Below are 15,200 nucleotides of genomic sequence, written 5' to 3'. Positions count from 1 at the left end.
CTTACAGTGTATGTAGCTTTGGAAAGCCAATCGATTTCAAAAGCCTGTCTACAATATCTACAGTCTAAGAGCATCTGATAAAAGATGAGTCGAATAATGAAACAACATTGTCCGTTCGGAAACGTCTTTTCCCAATAATCCGGTTCGCGTTCCGCTCTCTCACAAGTGGAAGTTCAAGTTCAGCTCAACGAAATGCAAAATGACTCCAGTTTATCTACGCAGTGGCTTAAATAAAATGGATTTGCCTTCTAATACGTTTTCTTAAATATATAAACTGAATTGACTACGTCGCCAAAGGTCCTGAAAATAAAGTAGATAACAGCTTTGTTCGCCTCGTCTAACATTTGTCTAAATGTAGGCTGATTCAGAATCTGCTGTGAACTTATGGCATAACGTAGTAAATTTGTGTTCCGTTCTCCAGAGTTTGTCATACGTTGGATGACTCCTTGTAGATAAGTTATTGTTGTGTATAATGTTATTGTTGTTATTATGGCTCAGTAGTTTTCAGTTCCACAAGTCCAGTAAGTTGTTCCACCTAACCTAACCTAACCGCTAACCTAACCTAACCTAAGCGTGCAACTGAATTGACTACGTCGCCAAAGGTCCTGAAAATAAAGTAGATAACAGCTTTGTTCGCCTCGTCTAACATTTGTCTAAATGTAGGCTGATTCAGAATCTGCTGTGAACTTATGGCATAACGTAGTAAATTTGTGTTCCGTTCTCCAGAGTTTGTCATACGTTGGATGACTCCTTGTAGATAAGTTATTGTTGTGTATAATGTTATTGTTGTTATTATGGCTCAGTAGTTTTCAGTTCCACAAGTCCAGTAAGTTGTTCCACCTAACCTAACCTAACGCTAACCTAACCTAACCTAAGCGTGCAACTGAATTGACTACGTCGCCAAAGGTCCTGAAAATAAAGTAGATAACAGCTTTGTTCGCCTCGTCTAACATTTGTCTAAATGTAGGCTGATTCAGAATCTGCTGTGAACTTATGGCATAACGTAGTAAATTTGTGTTCCGTTCTCCAGAGTTTGTCATACGTTGGATGACTCCTTGTAGATAAGTTATTGTTGTGTATAATGTTATTGTTGTTATTATGGCTCAGTAGTTTTCAGTTCCACAAGTCCAGTAAGTTGTTCCACCTAACCTAACCTAACCGCTAACCTAACCTAACCTAAGCGTGCAACTGAATTGACTACGTCGCCAAAGGTCCTGAAAATAAAGTAGATAACAGCTTTGTTCGCCTCGTCTAACATTTGTCTAAATGTAGGCTGATTCAGAATCTGCTGTGAACTTATGGCATAACGTAGTAAATTTGTGTTCCGTTCTCCAGAGTTTGTCATACGTTGGATGACTCCTTGTAGATAAGTTATTGTTGTGTATAATGTTATTGTTGTTATTATGGCTCAGTAGTTTTCAGTTCCACAAGTCCAGTAAGTTGTCCACCTAACCTAACCTAACCGCTAACCTAACTAACCGCTAACCTAACCTAACCGCTAACCTAACCTAACTGCTAACCTAACCTAACCGCTAACCTAACCTAACTGCTAACCTAACCTAACCGCTAACCTAACCTAACCTAAGCGTGCAACTGAATGACTACGTCGCAAAGGTCCTGAAAATAAAGTAGATAACAACTTTGTTCGCCTCGTCTAACATTTGTCTAAATGTAGGCTGATTCAGAATCTGCTGTGAACTTATGGCATAACTAGTAAATTTGTGTTCCGTTCTCCAGAGTTTGTCATACGTTGGATGACTCCTTGTAGATAAGTTATTGTTGTGTATAATGTTATTGTTGTTATTATGGCTCAGTAGTTTTCAGTTCCACAAGTCCAGTAAGTTGTTCCACCTAACCTAACCTAACCGCTAACCTAACCTAACCTAAGCGTGCAACTGAATTGACTACGTCGCCAAAGGTCCTGAAAATAAAGTAGATAACAGCTTTGTTCGCCTCGTCTAACATTTGTCTAAATGTAGGCTGATTCAGAATCTGCTGTGAACTTATGGCATAACGTAGTAAATTTGTGTTCCGTTCTCCAGAGTTTGTCATACGTTGGATGACTCCTTGTAGATAAGTTATTGTTGTGTATAATGTTATTGTTGTTATTATGGCTCAGTAGTTTTCAGTTCCACAAGTCCAGTAAGTTGTTCCACCTAACCTAACCTAACCGCTAACCTAAGCGTGCAACTGAATTGACTACGTCGCCAAAGGTCCTGAAAATAAAGTAGATAACAGCTTTGTTCGCCTCGTCTAACATTTGTCTAAATGTAGGCTGATTCAGAATCTGCTGTGAACTTATGGCATAACGTAGTAAATTTGTGTTCCGTTCTCCAGAGTTTGTCATACGTTGGATGACTCCTTGTAGATAAGTTATTGTTGTTATAATGTTATTGTTGTTATTATGGCTCAGTAGTTTTCAGTTCCACAAGTCCAGTAAGTTGTCCACCTAACCTAACCTAACCTAACCGCTAACCTAACTTAACCGCTAACCTAACCTAACCGCTAACCTAACTTAACCGCTAACCTAACCTAACCTAAGCGTGCAACTGAATGACTACGTCGCCAAAGGTCCTGAAAATAAAGTAGATAACAGCTTTGTTCGCCTCGTCTAACATTTGTCTAAATGTAGGCTGATTCAGAATCTGCTGTGAACTTATGGCATAACGTAGTAAATTTGTGTTCCGTTCTCCAGAGTTTGTCATACGTTGGATGACTCCTTGTAGATAAGTTATTGTTGTGTATAATGTTATTGTTGTTATTATGGCTCAGTAGTTTTCAGTTCCACAAGTCCAGTAAGTTGTTCCACCTAACCTAACCTAACCGCTAACCTAACCTAACCTAAGCGTGCAACTGAATTGACTACGTCGCCAAAGGTCCTGAAAATAAAGTAGATAACAGCTTTGTTCGCCTCGTCTAACATTTGTCTAAATGTAGGCTGATTCAGAATCTGCTGTGAACTTATGGCATAACGTAGTAAATTTGTGTTCCGTTCTCCAGAGTTTGTCATACGTTGGATGACTCCTTGTAGATAAGTTATTGTTGTGTATAATGTTATTGTTGTTATTATGGCTCAGTAGTTTTCAGTTCCACAAGTCCAGTAAGTTGTTCCACCTAACCTAACCGCTAACCTAACCTAACCTAAGCGTGCAACTGAATTGACTACGTCGCCAAAGGTCCTGAAAATAAAGTAGATAACAGCTTTGTTCGCCTCGTCTAACATTTGTCTAAATGTAGGCTGATTCAGAATCTGCTGTGAACTTATGGCATAACGTAGTAAATTTGTGTTCCGTTCTCCAGAGTTTGTCATACGTTGGATGACTCCTTGTAGATAAGTTATTGTTGTGTATAATGTTATTGTTGTTATTATGGCTCAGTAGTTTTCAGTTCCACAAGTCCAGTAAGTTGTTCCACCTAACCTAACCGCTAACCTAACCTAACCTAAGCGTGCAACTGAATTGACTACGTCGCCAAAGGTCCTGAAAATAAAGTAGATAACAGCTTTGTTCGCCTCGTCTAACATTTGTCTAAATGTAGGCTGATTCAGAATCTGCTGTGAACTTATGGCATAACGTAGTAAATTTGTGTTCCGTTCTCCAGAGTTTGTCATACGTTGGATGACTCCTTGTAGATAAGTTATTGTTGTGTATAATGTTATTGTTGTTATTATGGCTCAGTAGTTTTCAGTTCCACAAGTCCAGTAAGTTGTTCCACCTAACCTAACCTAACCGCTAACCTAACCTAACCTAAGCGTGCAACTGAATTGACTACGTCGCCAAAGGTCCTGAAAATAAAGTAGATAACAGCTTTGTTCGCCTCGTCTAACATTTGTCTAAATGTAGGCTGATTCAGAATCTGCTGTGAACTTATGGCATAACGTAGTAAATTTGTGTTCCGTTCTCCAGAGTTTGTCATACGTTGGATGACTCCTTGTAGATAAGTTATTGTTGTGTATAATGTTATTGTTGTTATTATGGCTCAGTAGTTTTCAGTTCCACAAGTCCAGTAAGTTGTTCACCTAACCTAACCTAACCGCTAACCTAACCTAACCTAAGCGTGCAACTGAATTGACTACGTCGCCAAAGGTCCTGAAAATAAAGTAGATAACAGCTTTGTTCGCCTCGTCTAACATTTGTCTAAATGTAGGCTGATTCAGAATCTGCTGTGAACTTATGGCATAACGTAGTAAATTTGTGTTCCGTTCTCCAGAGTTTGTCATACGTTGGATGACTCCTTGTAGATAAGTTATTGTTGTGTATAATGTTATTGTTGTTATTATGGCTCAGTAGTTTTCAGTTCCACAAGTCCAGTAAGTTGTTCCACCTAACCTAACCTAACCTAACCTAACCTAACCTAAGCGTGCAACTGAATTGACTACGTCGCCAAAGGTCCTGAAAATAAAGTAGATAACAGCTTTGTTCGCCTCGTCTAACATTTGTCTAAATGTAGGCTGATTCAGAATCTGCTGTGAACTTATGGCATAACGTAGTAAATTTGTGTTCCGTTCTCCAGAGTTTGTCATACGTTGGATGACTCCTTGTAGATAAGTTATTGTTGTGTATAATGTTATTGTTGTTATTATGGCTCAGTAGTTTTCAGTTCCACAAGTCCAGTAAGTTGTTCCACCTAACCTAACCTAACCTAACCTAACCTAACTAACCTAACCTAAGCGTGCAACTGAATTGACTACGTCGCCAAAGGTCCTGAAAATAAAGTAGATAACAGCTTTGTTCGCCTCGTCTAACATTTGTCTAAATGTAGGCTGATTCAGAATCTGCTGTGAACTTATGGCATAACGTAGTAAATTTGTGTTCCGTTCTCCAGAGTTTGTCATACGTTGGATGACTCCTTGTAGATAAGTTATTGTTGTGTATAATGTTATTGTTGTTATTATGGCTCAGTAGTTTTCAGTTCCACAAGTCCAGTAAGTTGTTCCACCTAACCTAACCTAACGCTAACCTAACCTAACCTAACTGCTAACCTAACCTAACCTAACTGCTAACCTAACTTAACGCTAACCTAACCTAAGCGTGCAACTGAATTGACTACGTCGCCAAAGGTCCTGAAAATAAAGTAGATAACAGCTTTGTTCGCCTCGTCTAACATTTGTCTAAATGTAGGCTGATTCAGAATCTGCTGTGAACTTATGGCATAACGTAGTAAATTTGTGTTCCGTTCTCCAGAGTTTGTCATACGTTGGATGACTCCTTGTAGATAAGTTATTGTTGTGTATAATGTTATTGTTGTTATTATGGCTCAGTAGTTTTCAGTTCCACAAGTCCAGTAAGTTGTTCCACCTAACCTAACCGCTAACCTAACCTAAGCGTGCAACTGAATTGACTACGTCGCCAAAGGTCCTGAAAATAAAGTAGATAACAGCTTTGTTCGCCTCGTCTAACATTTGTCTAAATGTAGGCTGATTCAGAATCTGCTGTGAACTTATGGCATAACGTAGTAAATTTGTGTTCCGTTCTCCAGAGTTTGTCATACGTTGGATGACTCCTTGTAGATAAGTTATTGTTGTGTATAATGTTATTGTTGTTATTATGGCTCAGTAGTTTTCAGTTCCACAAGTCCAGTAAGTTGTTCCACCTAACCTAACCGCTAACCTAACCTAACCTAAGCGTGCAACTGAATTGACTACGTCGCCAAAGGTCCTGAAAATAAAGTAGATAACAGCTTTGTTCGCCTCGTCTAACATTTGTCTAAATGTAGGCTGATTCAGAATCTGCTGTGAACTTATGGCATAACGTAGTAAATTTGTGTTCCGTTCTCCAGAGTTTGTCATACGTTGGATGACTCCTTGTAGATAAGTTATTGTTGTGTATAATGTTATTGTTGTTATTATGGCTCAGTAGTTTTCAGTTCCACAAGTCCAGTAAGTTGTTCCACCTAACCTAACCGCTAACCTAACCTAAGCGTGCAACTGAATTGACTACGTCGCCAAAGGTCCTGAAAATAAAGTAGATAACAGCTTTGTTCGCCTCGTCTAACATTTGTCTAAATGTAGGCTGATTCAGAATCTGCTGTGAACTTATGGCATAACGTAGTAAATTTGTGTTCCGTTCTCCAGAGTTTGTCATACGTTGGATGACTCCTTGTAGATAAGTTATTGTTGTGTATAATGTTATTGTTGTTATTATGGCTCAGTAGTTTTCAGTTCCACAAGTCCAGTAAGTTGTTCCACTAACCTAACCTAACCGCTAACCTAACCTAACCTAACCGCTAACCTAACCTAACCTAAGCCTGCAGCCGAATTGACTACGTCGCCAAAGGTCGTGAAAATAAAGTAGATAACAGCTTTTTCGCCTCGTCTAACATTTGTCTAAATGTAGGCTGATTCAGAATCTGCTGTGAACTTATGGCATAACGTAGTAAATTTGTGTTCCGTTCTCCAGAGTTTGTCATACGTTGGATGACTCCTTGTAGATAAGTTATTGTTGTGTATAATGTTATTGTTGTTATTATGGCTCAGTAGTTTTCAGTTCCACAAGTCCAGTAAGTTGTTCCACCTAACCTAACCGCTAACCTAACCTAACCTAAGCGTGCAACTGAATTGACTACGTCGCCAAAGGTCCTGAAAATAAAGTAGATAACAGCTTTGTTCGCCTCGTCTAACATTTGTCTAAATGTAGGCTGATTCAGAATCTGCTGTGAACTTATGGCATAACGTAGTAAATTTGTGTTCCGTTCTCCAGAGTTTGTCATACGTTGGATGACTCCTTGTAGATAAGTTATTGTTGTGTATAATGTTATTGTTGTTATTATGGCTCAGTAGTTTTCAGTTCCACAAGTCCAGTAAGTTGTTCCACCTAACCTAACCTAACCTAACTGCTAACCTAACCTAACCTAACCTAATGCTAACCTAACCTAACCTAACCTAACTGCTAACCTAACTTAACCGCTAACCTAACCTAACCTAAGCGTGCAACTGAATTGACTACGTCGCCAAAGGTCCTGAAAATAAAGTAGATAACAGCTTTGTTCGCCTCGTCTAACATTTGTCTAAATGTAGGCTGATTCAGAATCTGCTGTGAACTTATGGCATAACGTAGTAAATTTGTGTTCCGTTCTCCAGAGTTTGTCATACGTTGGATGACTCCTTGTAGATAAGTTATTGTTGTGTATAATGTTATTGTTGTTATTATGGCTCAGTAGTTTTCAGTTCCACAAGTCCAGTAAGTTGTTCCACCTAACCTAACCTAACCTAACCTAACTGCTAACCTAACCTAACCTAACTGCTAACCTAACTTAACCGCTAACCTAACCTAACCTAAGCGTGCAACTGAATTGACTACGTCGCCAAAGGTCCTGAAAATAAAGTAGATAACAGCTTTGTTCGCCTCGTCTAACATTTGTCTAAATGTAGGCTGATTCAGAATCTGCTGTGAACTTATGGCATAACGTAGTAAATTTGTGTTCCGTTCTCCAGAGTTTGTCATACGTTGGATGACTCCTTGTAGATAAGTTATTGTTGTGTATAGTGTTATTTTTGTTATTATGGCTCAGTAGTTTTCAGTTCCACAAGTCCAGTAAGTTGTTCCACCTAACCTAACCGCTAACCTAACCTAAGCGTGCAACTGAATTGACTACGTCGCCAAAGGTCCTGAAAATAAAGTAGATAACAGCTTTGTTCGCCTCGTCTAACATTTGTCTAAATGTAGGCTGATTCAGAATCTGCTGTGAACTTATGGCATAACGTAGTAAATTTGTGTTCCGTTCTCCAGAGTTTGTCATACGTTGGATGACTCCTTGTAGATAAGTTATTGTTGTGTATAATGTTATTGTTGTTATTATGGCTCAGTAGTTTTCAGTTCCACAAGTCCAGTAAGTTGTTCCACCTAACCTAACCTAACCGCTAACCTAACCTAACCTAAGCGTGCAACTGAATTGACTACGTCGCCAAAGGTCCTGAAAATAAAGTAGATAACAGCTTTGTTCGCCTCGTCTAACATTTGTCTAAATGTAGGCTGATTCAGAATCTGCTGTGAACTTATGGCATAACGTAGTAAATTTGTGTTCCGTTCTCCAGAGTTTGTCATACGTTGGATGACTCCTTGTAGATAAGTTATTGTTGTGTATAATGTTATTGTTGTTATTATGGCTCAGTAGTTTTCAGTTCCACAAGTCCAGTAAGTTGTTCCACCTAACCTAACCGCTAACCTAACCTAAGCGTGCAACTGAATTGACTACGTCGCCAAAGGTCCTGAAAATAAAGTAGATAACAGCTTTGTTCGCCTCGTCTAACATTTGTCTAAATGTAGGCTGATTCAGAATCTGCTGTGAACTTATGGCATAACGTAGTAAATTTGTGTTCCGTTCTCCAGAGTTTGTCATACGTTGGATGACTCCTTGTAGATAAGTTATTGTTGTGTATAATGTTATTGTTGTTATTATGGCTCAGTAGTTTTCAGTTCCACAAGTCCAGTAAGTTGTTCCACCTAACCTAACCTAACTAACTGCTAACCTAACCTAACCTAACCTAATGCTAACCTAACCTAACCTAACCTAACTGCTAACCTAACTTAACCGCTAACCTAACCTAAGCGTGCAACTGAATTGACTACGTCGCCAAAGGTCCTGAAAATAAAGTAGATAACAGCTTTGTTCGCTCGTCTAACATTTGTCTAAATGTAGGCTGATTCAGAATCTGCTGTGAACTTATGGCATAACGAGTAAATTTGTGTTCCGTTCTCCAGAGTTTGTCATACGTTGGGTGACTCCTTGTAGATAAGTTATTGTTGTGTATAATGTTATTGTTGTTATTATGGCTCAGTAGTTTCAGTTCCACAAGTCCAGTAAGTTGTTCCATCTAACCTAACCTAACCGCTAACCTAACCTAACCTAACCGCTAACCTAACCTAACCTAAGCCTGCAGCCGAATTGACTACGTCGCCAAAGGTCTGAAAATAAAGTAGATAACAGCTTTGTTCGCCTCGTCTAACATTTGTCTAAATGTAGGCTGATTCAGAATCTGCTGTGAACTTATGGCATAACGTAGTAAATTTGTGTTCCGTTCTCCAGAGTTTGTCATACGTTGGATGACTCCTTGTAGATAAGTTATTGTTGTGTATAATGTTATTGTTGTTATTATGGCTCAGTAGTTTTCAGTTCCACAAGTCCAGTAAGTTGTTCCACCTAACCTAACCTAACCGCTAACCTAACCTAACCTAAGCGTGCAACTGAATTGACTACGTCGCCAAAGGTCCTGAAAATAAAGTAGATAACAGCTTTGTTCGCCTCGTCTAACATTTGTCTAAATGTAGGCTGATTCAGAATCTGCTGTGAACTTATGGCATAACGTAGTAAATTTGTGTTCCGTTCTCCAGAGTTTGTCATACGTTGGATGACTCCTTGTAGATAAGTTATTGTTGTGTATAATGTTATTGTTGTTATTATGGCTCAGTAGTTTTCAGTTCCACAAGTCCAGTAAGTTGTTCCACCTAACCTAACCTAACCGCTAACCTAACCTAAGCGTGCAACTGAATTGACTACGTCGCCAAAGGTCCTGAAAATAAAGTAGATAACAGCTTTGTTCGCCTCGTCTAACATTTGTCTAAATGTAGGCTGATTCAGAATCTGCTGTGAACTTATGGCATAACGTAGTAAATTTGTGTTCCGTTCTCCAGAGTTTGTCATACGTTGGATGACTCCTTGTAGATAAGTTATTGTTGTGTATAATGTTATTGTTGTTATTATGGCTCAGTAGTTTTCAGTTCCACAAGTCCAGTAAGTTGTTCCACCTAACCTAACCTAACCGCTAACCTAACCTAACCTAAGCGTGCAACTGAATTGACTACGTCGCCAAAGGTCCTGAAAATAAAGTAGATAACAGCTTTGTTCGCCTCGTCTAACATTTGTCTAAATGTAGGCTGATTCAGAATCTGCTGTGAACTTATGGCATAACGTAGTAAATTTGTGTTCCGTTCTCCAGAGTTTGTCATACGTTGGATGACTCCTTGTAGATAAGTTATTGTTGTGTATAATGTTATTGTTGTTATTATGGCTCAGTAGTTTTCAGTTCCACAAGTCCAGTAAGTTGTTCCACCTAACCTAACCTAACCGCTAACCTAACCTAACCTAAGCGTGCAACTGAATTGACTACGTCGCCAAAGGTCCTGAAAATAAAGTAGATAACAGCTTTGTTCGCCTCGTCTAACATTTGTCTAAATGTAGGCTGATTCAGAATCTGCTGTGAACTTATGGCATAACGTAGTAAATTTGTGTTCCGTTCTCCAGAGTTTGTCATACGTTGGATGACTCCTTGTAGATAAGTTATTGTTGTGTATAATGTTATTGTTGTTATTATGGCTCAGTAGTTTTCAGTTCCACAAGTCCAGTAAGTTGTTCCACCTAACCTAACCTAACCGCTAACCTAACCTAACCTAAGCGTGCAACTGAATTGACTACGTCGCCAAAGGTCCTGAAAATAAAGTAGATAACAGCTTTGTTCGCCTCGTCTAACATTTGTCTAAATGTAGGCTGATTCAGAATCTGCTGTGAACTTATGGCATAACGTAGTAAATTTGTGTTCCGTTCTCCAGAGTTTGTCATACGTTGGATGACTCCTTGTAGATAAGTTATTGTTGTGTATAATGTTATTGTTGTTATTATGGCTCAGTAGTTTTCAGTTCCACAAGTCCAGTAAGTTGTTCCACCTAACCTAACCTACGCTAACCTAACCTAACCTAAGCGTGCAACTGAATTGACTACGTCGCCAAAGGTCCTGAAAATAAAGTAGATAACAGCTTTGTTCGCCTCGTCTAACATTTGTCTAAATGTAGGCTGATTCAGAATCTGCTGTGAACTTATGGCATAACGTAGTAAATTTGTGTTCCGTTCTCCAGAGTTTGTCATACGTTGGATGACTCCTTGTAGATAAGTTATTGTTGTGTATAATGTTATTGTTGTTATTATGGCTCAGTAGTTTTCAGTTCCACAAGTCCAGTAAGTTGTTCCACACTTACGGATGGTGTTGTAAGATATGTTAGTACCTATAAATGATGAAACAAATCGATTGAATCAAATGCAAGTGCGTTTCGTCTGTTAAAGTTGAGATTAAGTTAATGGGTAAATTACTAGCATCCAGTATGAGACGAATGCTAATTAAAATATGCCATACTGGATTTGACCTGCTACTTTAATATTCAAATTGGTGAAGGCATACTAGGTAAGCAACAAATATATATACCTATATCTTCTATAGCAAACATGTTTGTTTAAGTGAGTTTTGCAATTTGTTAAGTTAGTTAATTGTCTATAATATGCGTATGAAAGGGTTTTTCTATAGTACTCATGATAGAGCTCTCACCAACTCGAGTCATTTCGGAAGGGTCAGGGAAGATCTACGGTCCGTTACAATTTAATTTCAAAAGTTCGTTGACGTTCTGATGGTATAAGCAGTTACAACGTTTTTCCTATATTACGTAGCACTGTGACATTACTGAATAAATATTTATCTTGAATGAAAACCGCAAAACTGATCGTGACAATTTAATTCCCTAATTATATCCTCACATCCTTCCAACTCGAGAAAGCAAGACACGCTGGCCTGACTCGAAGACAGCCGGAAGCGATGGCAGCTTGCAAACAAGAAGACCAGAAGTAAAACGGTAACAGTGCAGTATCATCTATTTCATACTTAAGCCGTAGTACCCCCCTGTAGCTTTTCAACTTTGATACGTAGTTGATTCACAGCGTTGTTAAATAAAACACTGCTCTCGGTCATTAGCTCTCTTAAAAAAGAAGCCAACCCCCTCAGGATTAGGCGGAGCTGTTGTTTAGCAGCATGGTGGCCGCACAATGAAGAAATGCTGAATCCATACTAACAATGAATAGAAAAAGTCCATTCAAAATGGGCCGCTACGAAGCGTATCGCAGTATGGTAGCGTAAACAAATTGGTCCATTTAAGTTGACAGACAAGTCGCTAGGAACGACTAAGAACAGACTAGTTAATCGCAAAACATTGAAGCGGAATCAATCGAACGCTACATTGTATGGGAACTCTCCTTACTTAAAATGAAATGGACATTATCGCTATTCGACCCCATTGTGGCTTCTGCTATCTTAGAAGTAGTTCGCCTTGTCTGAGCTAAATATGAGTCATATATGTTTACACGCTTATCCAGCTTTGTTTACAAATATTCTAAACCATTATCTAGCTTATGTTTGTTATGCTTTCTACGATTCCATTTTACGTGTGTTTTTGTTTTATACAGTGTACACTTAACGACAGAACACCATTACATTGTATATATGGTGCTAAGTTCATTAATGAAGACTTCTTAAATACTAGCGAATACTGTTGAGTTTGCTACAGCTTCTGAAAAGATGTACGAGGCAACATGTCGATTGATGATGATGAACGTACGAAAGGAGATGTTTGGAGAGCGACTCTGACGAATAGCTGACAGATGTCAGCGGATCAGTGAGGTGGCACCCGAATCTTTCAGGATTGGACTAACGAACGATAGTCTCCCACGTAAATTAGCTCTGTAACTATAGAAATAACAGACTCCTTTCTTCAGGTTGGCCATTGGAAGTATCCAGTAAATGGCACCCGGTTATTTTCGCAGATTATTGACCCGCAGGAAAGCGACAACGGCTGCTAATGCTGGAAATCGAATTACTCCGCCGCGGCACCGAACGGCGTTGCGCTACAACCAATTTTGTCATCAGACCCTTATACCATATGGTTTCCATTCTTTTTGACTGAAGTCCTTCGTGATGTGAAAAAAATATCAGACGCCATATATGAGATATCATATAGTGAGAAAAATAGTAGTATCGATGCGAGAGTAGCGATGAGCCTCTCCCTATTTATTGTTATGTCTATGGTAAAGATAGAAACAAATGCTCCTGCACGGCAGTATATAGAAACTTATGTGACGCATTTAGCACCACTCTGGTATTCAGGATTTACTATATGAACCTATAACTGTCGGCATGCGAGAAAAATCCGCTAGTAGAGAATGCAATTTTCCTTACTATTATGCAGTTGGAAGACTCTGATTAAGGGCTTTTCATGCGTGAAAAGGATAACGTTTCGTTCAAAGACTATATCAATAATGTAAAAACCGCTAACGCAATTGTGTCTGCTATTATGACAATTATTGACTATCTTCAAAATGTATAGAGAAAATCAAGTTGACCACTTGAGATACGTCTTTATAGGACGCTCACTTCCTGTTATAGCAGGTGCCGATGAATGGAAATAGTGGTCGTTCTGGTGTTTTAAATTGTCTGATGGCTCTGGATATTGGGTTATGGCAGAACGCGAAGAAGTATATGCTATATTTTATGCGTTTATACCTCTTCAATTTGAAGGAACAAAAGTTAAGTTACGATCTGGATTCGCACTTGTGCGACCCTTGAAGAAATAAATAGAGAAGAGCAGAATTGAAGGCTTGAACAACGAATTTAACCTAAAACAGTGTTCTACGAATAACCGGCGAAGTGTGGTAGCGTGAATAAATAGATGCATATGTAAATATAGCAATTGCAATTCTTCGGTATTTTTATGTTATTAAATTAGCTGTTTATTAATGAAGGATGCGTCTTTAAAAATAACCCTTCATGTCAGCAAGCACATACAGGCTCCAATTTTCTTTTCCAACTCTTTTCGATAGGCAGTTCCGATTATCTTTTGTAAAAATCACGTTCTGTACAGCACCTAAGTCGGTCTGTGATATGAATATAAATTGTTTGTAAGTAATTATAATGCGAAGAAAATCATATGAATTTTAGAATGTTTAATTGAAATAACTATATATTCTGTTAATAAATAAAATAGATTTTGAATTATATTAATTAAAAAATAACATTTGATTATTTGAGAATGATAGTTTGTGCTTTTTTGTATTGGCTTGTGCCTCCTTTCGCTCAGCCTGTAGTAAATGTACCATTATATGGCAAGGTAACCGAGTCTTCTAACGTTTCGAGCCAACTGCAATCAACGTAGAAGTAGGTGCTTGAGTAAATGGAACTCCATAGAGTTCCATTTACTCAAGCACCTATCGGGAAGCACCGATTACTTCGATCACGGCCTCCGTCGATGATCTTACACGAAAGGGTAGACGCTACAGTATATGGACTTACGTGCTACCAAACAATGTTTCCGTCCAGAAAAAAACGTAAGTGTTCCAAAGACTACCCACATTCTATTATTTGAGGTCCAACAAGAAATATCTGTACGTTGATGGTCATTTTAATGTGATCTTTTGTAACTGGTAAGCTTTCCAAGTCATATTGAGATATCTGTCATTAGCTATTATTTTGACTAATTATAGGCTAGGTACGATACGCTAAGAGCGACACTAGTAGGCTAACACTTGTGGACAGCAGCGTGAAGTCTACGCCGATGAATTTATTCAAGCCTACCCTGAAACTACGACGCTGTCCTCATGCAGCCGTCCTGGACTCATTCGTTTTTGCATATACTCGAACGCAAACTGGAAACACGTTATCAGGCTGTGACGTATCTTCAAAAGCAGCATAAATACGCTGCCTCAGGAACATCGGTTCCGATGAAACTATAAAGTTTCGAAACTAAGTCCCTTTTAGTCCTCTCTTCCTTTTTATGTCAACGATTAGAAATCCTATTTGTTCAGTGAATGTTGAGAGGCAAATGAACACGCCTTCCATTTATATACGAAGGCCTAATTCTAGTTGGCCTGGTTCAACAGTGTATTACGGTTGTTTTATGTTACCGGCGTTGATGACACGCACACAGATCTGCTCAGTTTTAACAAAACGATTCGCGAACTTACTGCAGCTGTAAGCCACTTCTAAGCAAGTCTCGTCTAAACACCTGTCACGAAAGTTTGTTGATTTTGCTGTAAATCATAAACGTCACTTAATATGTGGGTACATTCCATCCCAACTAACACAATTTTTCAACATCTACACATTCTAATGAAAATCTATTTACTTATTTACCTATTTATTTAGAATTTATTTACATTTATGTGGATAAATGGTGCAAAAAGATGGGCATCAACAACACTTGAATAATGTAAATGTCTGGAGCAGCATTAGGCATTTGAGAAAAACCATTATCATTCGTCAATTATGAATGCTATTGACAAAATAGAACTTAACTTGATTGACGTGTTCGGATGAACCTTCCTTTGACGAACGGCTGACACTTGGACAGAGTGTTATGGTAACGCTAAAGCGCAGATTTTAAGTTAATCATTTA

The sequence above is a fragment of the Varroa destructor genome, unplaced genomic scaffold, assembly GCF_002443255.2.
Source record: "Varroa destructor unplaced genomic scaffold, Vdes_3.0 BEIS01000007.1, whole genome shotgun sequence".
NCBI classification, from domain to species: Eukaryota; Metazoa; Arthropoda; class Arachnida; order Mesostigmata; family Varroidae; genus Varroa; species Varroa destructor.
The sequence above is the reverse complement of the archived record's forward strand: the minus strand, read 5'-3'. Positions refer to the sequence as shown.